The sequence below is a fragment of the Ranitomeya variabilis genome, chromosome 3 (genome assembly GCF_051348905.1).
Source record: "Ranitomeya variabilis isolate aRanVar5 chromosome 3, aRanVar5.hap1, whole genome shotgun sequence".
Classification (NCBI taxonomy): domain Eukaryota; kingdom Metazoa; phylum Chordata; class Amphibia; order Anura; family Dendrobatidae; genus Ranitomeya; species Ranitomeya variabilis.
The window spans coordinates 233,939,658-233,948,475 of NC_135234.1; the positions used below are offsets into that span (position 1 = coordinate 233,939,658).

The 8,818-nt window shown below is 41.2% G+C and overlaps 1 pseudogene; it reads left to right on the forward strand.

The window, feature by feature from the left end:
- The first annotated feature begins 234 nt into the window (after positions 1-234).
- Positions 235-1,178, forward strand: LOC143817400 (polymerase delta-interacting protein 3 pseudogene; annotated as a pseudogene).
- Positions 1,179-8,818: the final 7,640 nt, after the last annotated feature.

The following is an 8,818-nucleotide window of genomic DNA, read 5'->3' on the forward strand; positions in this document are numbered from 1 at the left end:
CAGACGTGGAGGAAGGCCTCTGAAAAATGTTTTCCCAGTTCAAAGGAGCGAGTCTCCTATACTTGTAATGCCCATACACTAAGTGTATGGGCTGACAAACATTTCACCCTGGGGGGGGAAACATCAACATAGTGTGTAAACTTTTTTTGGTACGGGCATCATAAATGCCCTTGAAAAGAATAATGTGGTTTCCAACACAGTTGCTGCTGGGAATGTGCAGTTTTTTGCAGAAATATGGCGGGAGGTATGAGATCCAGGATCCAGCCTACAATGATTAGTCGTTTACCCACACACAATTAACAGAATGTGTTTGATGCCCGTCAGAAGATCGGTGTAACAGATGCGCGTCTGAAGCTTGGCATAAAAGATGTCTGTGAGAAATAGGTTGCCAAAGACTCAGGTGTCCGTATAAAAGGTAAAGTGCAACATGCTGGTGAGATGCTTAATTCTAGAAAGCAGCAGATCAGTGTTGGAGGAAACTAAACAAAGTGATGGTTTCTCGTTTAAAACTAATTTTCAAGCAGAGTACATCGGCCGAAACTATCAACACACCCGTGGCACAAGGTTCTTCATCTTCACCCATACATCTTACCAAGAATATCCAAATGTCACATCCTAAACATTTTTTGCCGGTGTTACAAACATTGTTAAAGGAATGCCAATAAACCTAGTTAACCACGACCCTGGGAAACATCTGATTTCCTATTGACAAGATAGGGAGGAATGCTGGTATTGATGACAACTTTGAACTTTCCAACATCCCCACCAAGATAAAGATGACAGCTTCAAACAATGTGAAAAATCGGCCGTGACTGTCTTGAAAATCGTTTTCTCTTGTGTAAACTTTACCTCTTACTAAAGTGGTACAGAATGATGCATACACAGCTCAAATGTCTACTCAGCACGAGACACCTTTATTGCACACAAAGGCTCTAACCAACGTGTCACGGACACTTATCACAAAGGAGGCCAGTTCATCAGTAGAGCCCACTCCAAAAGAATCTGCCTTGAGCCCCTTAGAAGGCCAAAAAATTACCATTTCAAATTTGTATCAAAGATTCACAGAGGAAGATAGCGAGGAGCTTTTCTGTGTATGCGGTGCCTTGAAGCGCAACTGCTTGTTGAGTTCCTGAGTTGCAGAAATACCTACAGGTCCTTCTCAAAAAATTAGCATATAGTGTTAAATTTCATTATTTACCATAATGTAATGATTACAATTAAACTTTCATATATTATAGATTCATTATCCACCAACTGAAATTTGTCAGGTCTTTTATTGTTTTAATACTGATGATTTTGGCCTACAACTCCTGATAACCCAAAAAACCTGTCTCAATAAATTAGCATATCAAGAAAAGGTTCTCTAAATGACCTATTACCCTAATCTTCTGAATCAACTAATTAACTCTAAACACATGCAAAAGATACCTGAGGCTTTTAAAAACTCCCTGCCTGGTTCATTACTCAAAACCCCCATCATGGGTAAGACTAGCGACCTGACAGATGTCAAGAAGGCCATCATTGACACCCTCAAGCAAGAGGGTAAGACCCAGAAAGAAATTTCTCAACAAATAGGCTGTTCCCAGAGTGCTGTATCAAGGCACCTCAATGGTAAGTCTGTTGGAAGGAAACAATGTGGCAGAAAACGCTGTACAACGAGAAGAGGTGACCGGACCCTGAGGAAGATTGTGGAGAAGGACCGATTCCAGACCTTGGGGAACCTGAGGAAGCAGTGGACTGAGTCTGGTGTGGAAACATCCAGAGCCACCGTGCACAGGCGTGTGCAGGAAATGGGCTACAGGTGCCGCATTCCCCAGGTAAAGCCACTTTTGAACCATAAACAGCGGCAGAAGCGCCTGACCTGGGCTACAGAGAAGCAGCACTGGACTGTTGCTAAGTGGTCCCAAGTACTTTTTTCTGATGAAAGCAAATTTTGCATGTCATTCGGAAATCAAGGTGCCAGAGTCTGGAGGAAGACTGGGGAGAAGGAAATGCCAAAATGCCTGAAGTCCAGTGTCAAGTACCCAAAGTCAGTGATGGTGTGGGGTGCCATGTCAGCTGCTGGTGTTGGTCCACTGTGTTTCATCAAGGGCAGGGTCAATGCAGCTAGCTATCAGGAGATTTTGGAGCACTTCATGCTTCCATCGGCTGAAATGCTTTATGGAGATGAAGATTTCATTTTTCAGCACGACCTGGCACCTGCTCACAGTGCCAAAACCACTGGTAAATGGTTTACTGACCATGGTATTACTGTGCTCAATTGGCCTGCCAACTCTCCTGACCTGAACCCCATAGAGAATCTGTGGGATATTGTGAAGAGAAAGTTGAGAGACGCAAGACCCAACACTCTGGATGAGCTTAAGGCCGCTATTGAAGCATCCTGGGCCTCCATAACATCTCAGCAGTGTCACAGGCTGATTGCCTCCATGCCACGCCGCATTGAAGCAGTCATTTCTGCCAAAGGATTCCCGACCAAGTATTGAGTGCATAACTGAACATTATTATTTGATGGTTTTTTTGTTTGTTATTAAAAAACACTTTTATTTGATTGGACGGGTGAAATATGCTAATTTATTGAGACAGGTTTTTTGGGTTATCAGGAGTTGTATGCCAAAATCATCAGTATTAAAACAATAAAAGACCTGACAAATTTCAGTTGGTGGATAATGAATCTATAATATATGAAAGTTTAATTGTAATCATTACATTATGGTAAATAATGAAATTTAACACTATATGCTAATTTTTTGAGAAGGACCTGTAGATGGACAACCAATGGAATGCAATCTTCCTTTGAATGGTAGTGTGATAACATCAGAAAAAGCCTATACTTCTAAGATTAAGTGACACCCCATCAAAGAAGGAAGGTGAATCTAGAAGAAAAACAACCTTCTCCTCCTTCAGTGTTGCTTAAAAACCTTCAGCTGAAGTTGATTTTCATACTGTCTTAAAATCACTCTTTAAATCCTCAGGGTAATCATCAGCCATCCAACCATCTGCATTTCAGATAAAGCTCTGATGACACCAACACAACTTGGAGACTGTAATAAGAGAGATTCACAATTCACATATGGGCCCAGAGACAACTTTAAATAAAAAAACTTTAGTTTTCTATTTGGTTTTAGTTCAGCGCTGACGATCAACAGCACATAGTTGATGTATGAAGGAGTCTGCCAGACATTGGACAATTTATCCTGTTCTCAGCATTGTAGTACAGTGCACCTTCGTTGTGGGCCAGTTGCGTTATTGCATCATGAATTTTCGTTTCCCCCTTGCTCTAGTATTGTGATACACCACGATTATGGTTCTACCGTTCTGTCAAGGGAGGCTAAATAAATGTTGAATAACTTGTTTACATTTCTTAAATAATCAGTTTCAACTTAAAAGATAAGTTTTGTTGTTTTGTAGTTTTAATATCTGTCACCCCCCCTTCCCTGGCGTTTTTAAGTAAAGGAGCCACCTTCAGCAACACTAAGGCCGCATTCTGTGAAGGTGGCTCATATGTTTAGCATCCCTAGGAATGCTGAAATAATCAGTTTTATAAATTTGGGGCCATACCTCTATTGAGTCAGGGAGGCATGATTTCTCCCTGACTCGAGCGCCTCACAGCTGTCCATTATCTCACCGGGCCCCACCTACTCTATGTCGTGTAGCCGAGGCCCCAGATCCCGCCCCGCAGTGTGTTATGATGTATTCACACTGTGGCGCTGGGAATCTGGCACCTGTGCAGTGGAGCGGGTCACTGTGTTCCTTTGAAGATAGTGCCGAAGTCTCACGAGACTTCACAAATCTCAGAACATGTTGACATGTTCCCTTTAAGCATCAGCCTTACATACCTGGCTTCCGTAATGGTAAGAGATAACAAAGTTGATGGTGGTAGGAAAAACATTTGGCAATCCTGATAAATTCAAGGTTACGATGGTCAGTTAGTACAACATTTGTTGAGATGCTCCTTCTAGGTGATGTCTCCATTCCTTGAAAAGCAGCAATGATAGCTAAAAGCTCTTTGTTCCCCAGATCATAATTATTTTCTGACACTATCAAACTTCAGCAGAATTGGGCACAAGGATATAGAAAATCTGTTGTTCCTGTTCTTTGTGATAAAATTGCGCCTAGTGCACCATCTGAAGCATCCACTTTTACAATAAGGCTGGAGTCCCACTAGAGCGTAATACGGACAAGTGCTATGTGATAAAAAAATCTCATAGCACTCGGACCAATGTTAACCCCTTAAGCCCCGAGGGTGGTTTGCACGTTAATGACCGGGCCAATTTTTACAATTCTGACCACTGTCCCTTTATGAGGTTATAACTCTGGAACACTTCAACGGATCTTGGCGATTCTGACATTGTTTTCTCGTGACATATTGTACTTCATGATAGTGGTAAAATTTATTCGATATAACTTGCGTTTATTTGTGAAAAAAAATGGAAATTTGGCGAAAATTTTGAAAATGTCGCAATTTTCCAACTTTGAATTTTTATGCCCTTAAATCACAGAGATATGTCATGCAAAATAATTAGTAAATAACATTTCCCACATGTCTACTTTACATCAGCACAATTTTAGAACCAAATTTTTTTTTGTTATGGAGTTATAAGGGTTAAAAGTTGACCAGCAATTTCTCATTTTTACAACACCATTTTTTTTTAGGGACCACATCTCATTTGAAGTCATTTTGAGGGGTCTATATGATAGAAAATACCCAAGTGTGACACCATTCTAAAAACTGCACCCCACAAGGTGCGTAAAACCACATTCAAGAAGTTTATTAACCCTTCAGGTGTTTCACAGGAATTTTTGGAATGTTTAAATAAAAATGAACATTTAACTTTTTTTCACACAAAATTTATTTCAGCTCCAATTTGTTTTATTTTACCAAGGGTAACAGGAGAAAATGGACCCCAAAAGATGTTGTACAATTTGTGCTGAGTACGCTGATACCCCATATGTGGGGGTAAACCACTGTTTGTGCGCATGGCAGAGCTCGGAAGGCAAGGAGCGCCATTTTACTTTTCAATGCAAAATTGACTGGAATTGAGATGGGACGCCATATTGCGATTGGAGAGCCCCTGATGTGCCTAAACATTGAAACCCCCCACAAGTGACACCATTTTGGAAATTAGACCCCTTAAGGAACTTATCTAGATGTGTGGTGAGCATTTTGACCCAACATGTGCTTCACAGAAGTTTATAATGCAGAGCCGTAAAAATAAAAAATCATATTTTTTCACAAAAATGATCTTTTCGCCCCCAATTTTTTATTTTCCCAAGGGTAAGAGAAGAAATTAGACCACAAAAGTTGTTGTGCAATTTGTCCTGAGTACGCTGATACCCCATATGTGGGGGTAATCGACTGTTTGGGCGCATGGCAGAGCTCGGAAAGGAAGGAGCGCCGTTTGACTTTTCAATGCAAAATTGACTGGAATTGAGATGGGACACCATGTCGCCCAAAACCCCCCACAAGTGACATCATTTTGAAAAGTAGACCTCCTATGGAACTTATCTAGATGTGTTTTGAGAGCTTTGACCCTCCAAGTGTTTCACTACAGTTTATAACGCAGAGCCGTGAAAATAAAAATTCTTTTTTTTTTCACAAAAATGATTTTTTTAGCCCCCAGTTTTTTATTTTCACAAGGGTAACAGGATAAATTGGACCCCAATAGTTGTTGTCCAATTTGTCCTGAGTACGCTGATACCCCGTATGTGGGGAGGAACCACTGTTTGGGTGCATGGCAAAGCTCGGAAGGGAAGGAGCTCCATTTGGAATGCAGACTTAGATGGATTGGTCTGCAGGTGTCACGTTGCATTTGCAGAGCCCCTGATGGACCCAAACAGTAGAAACCCCCAAGAAGTGACCCCATATTGGAAACTAGACTTCTCAAGGAACTTATCTAGATGTGTTGTGAGAACTTTGAACCCCCAAGTGTTTCACTACAGTTTATAACGCAGAGCCGTGAAAATAAAAAATATTTTTTTTCCACACAAATTATTTATTAGCCCCCAGTTTTGTATTTTCTCAAGGTTAACAGGAGAAAATGGACCCCAAAAGTTGTTGTCCAATTTGTCCTGAGTACGCTGATACCCCGAATGTGGGGGGGAACCACTGTTTGGGCGCATGGCAGAGCTCGGAAGGGAAGGAGCGCCATTTGGAATACAGACTTAGATGGATTGGTCTGCAGGTGTCACGTTGCATTTGCAGAGCCCCTGATGTACCCAAACAGTACAAACCCCCCACAAGTGACCCCATATTGGAAACTAGACCTCCCAAGGAACTTATCTAGATGTGTTGTGAGAACTGTGAACCCCCAAGTGTTTCACTACAGTTTACAGCGCAGAGCCGTGAATATAAATAATCTTTTTTTCCCACAAAAATGATTTTTAGCCCCCCCAATTTTTATTTTATCAAGGATAACAAGAAAACTTGGATCCCAAAAGTTGTTGTCCAATTTGTCCCGAGTATGCTGATACCCCTTATGTTGGGGTAAACCCCTGTTTGGGCGCACGGGAGAGCTTGGAAGGGAAGGAGCACTGTTTTACTTTTTCAACGCAGAATTGGCTGGAATTGAGATCGGACGCCATGTCGCGATTGGAGAGCCCCTGATGTGCCTGAACAGTGGAAACTCCCCAATTTTACCTGAAACCCTAATCCAAACACACCCCTAACCCTAGTCCCAACGGTAACCCTAACCACACCCTTAACCCTGACACACCCCTAACTCTAATCCCAACCCTAATCCCAACTGTAAATGAAATCCAAACCCTAACCCTAACTTTAGCCCCAACCCTAATCCTAACTTTAGCCCCAACCCTAACCCTAACTTTAGCTCCAACCCTAGCCCCAACCCTAACCTTAACCCTAGCCCTAACCCCAGCCCTAACCCGAACCCTAGCCCTAACCCTAACCCTAACCCTAGCCCTAACCCTAACCCTAGCCCTAATCCTAATGGGAAAATGGAAATAAATACATTTTTTAAATTTTATTATTTTTCCCTAACTAAAGGGGTGATCAAGGGGGGTTTGATTTACTTTTATAGCGTTTTTTATATCGGATTTTTATGATTGGCAGCTGTCAGACACTAAAAGACGCTTTTTTATAGCAAAAAAGTTTTTGCGTCTCCACATTTTGAGAGCTATAATTTTTCCATATTTTAGTCCACAGAGTCATGTGAGGTCTTGTTTTTTGCGGGACGAGTTGACGTTTTTATTGGTAACATTTTCGGACACGAGACAGTTTTTGATCACTTTTTATTCCGATTTTTGTGAGGCAGAATGACCAAAAACCAGCTATTCATGAATTTCTTTTGGGGGAGGCGTTTATACCGTTCCACGTTTGGTAAAATGGATAAAGCAGTTTTATTCGTCGGGTCAGTACGATTACAGTGATATCTCATTTATATCATTTTTTTATGTTTTTGCGCTTTTATACGATAAAAGCTATTTTAGAGAAAAAATAATTATTTTGGCATCGCTTTATTCTGATGACTATAACTTTTTTATTTTTTTGCTTATGACGCTGTCTCGTGGCTCGTTTTTTGCGGGACAAGATGACGTTTTCAGCGGTACCATGGTTATTTATATGCGTCTTTTTTTTTTTAAATTCGTTTATTAATTCAGTATAAACAAACAATGCACACATTTGCAATTATCATCAATTATACCATGACATACAAATAGCTGTAGAACAACATCATATCAGAAGTTACAAAGATAATGAAATGTGCATGGTAAATCATTAGATTCTTATAAGAAAAATACCTATTATACAACTTAACAACTTTAACCACTAACAGTAACAGTAAGTCGCCAAGAGAAAACAGATTTAAATCCTGCTCTATGGGCAATGTCCCCAAAAACCACAAGCCCACCCTCCTATGTAGATGTCTAGTCAGTGCAGACTATAGAGTATGACAAGAGGAGTTCCATTTGCCCCATATCTTCTCAAATTTACCTGGACATCCTCTATTTTGATACATTGTTTTTTCATATGGGATAATTGAATTCACCAGATCGATCCAAACTCTAAGGGTCAGGGGGGAGCCACCCATCCATCTTAACGCCAATACCTTCCTTGCCAAAAAGAGCGTCTCTCGGAGAAAGATCCCAGTGTGATGATCCCAGGTCTCCGTATCCCACACCCCGAACAGACAGGTTAACGGTTCAAGTGGGACAGGGATCGACAATAACGATGTTAATAATGTCGTCACCTCTCTCCAATAATGAAGGACTACAGGGCACCTCCAAATCATATGAACAAAATCAGCATCGGGCACATGACATCGCAAACAATCTGACGAATGCAAGCGGCCCATTTTAAAGAGACGCGCCGGGGTTAAATAGGCCTGATATATGATATATAATTGGGTCATTCTATTATTGATTGAAGGGGAAACTTTAGTTGAAGATTCAAGAATATCCTCCCAATCCTCTCCCAGTACATCGGGAAGGAGTTCCTCCCATTTCCCCTTGACAGAGTTGATGACCGACCCATCTCCCATGGATAATAGATATGTATATAGAGAGGATATAAGTCCTTGAGGACCCTGCGATTTGAGGATACCTATTAAAGGCAAAGAAGAGATCGCCCGACCCGTACCCACATTTCGTATATATGATTGAAAAGCTGACCTCAGCTGCAAATACCTAAAGAATTGGGACCTAGGAATGTTGTAATTATTTCGTAATTGTTCAAAGGTTACAAAAATCCCCTGGTTATGTATATCGCCCACCGAGAGAACACCATGGGAGACCCAGAAATCAGTGGATGGGTGATTTAGTAATTCAGGTATATAACCATTGTTCCACAGTGGCATCTCGG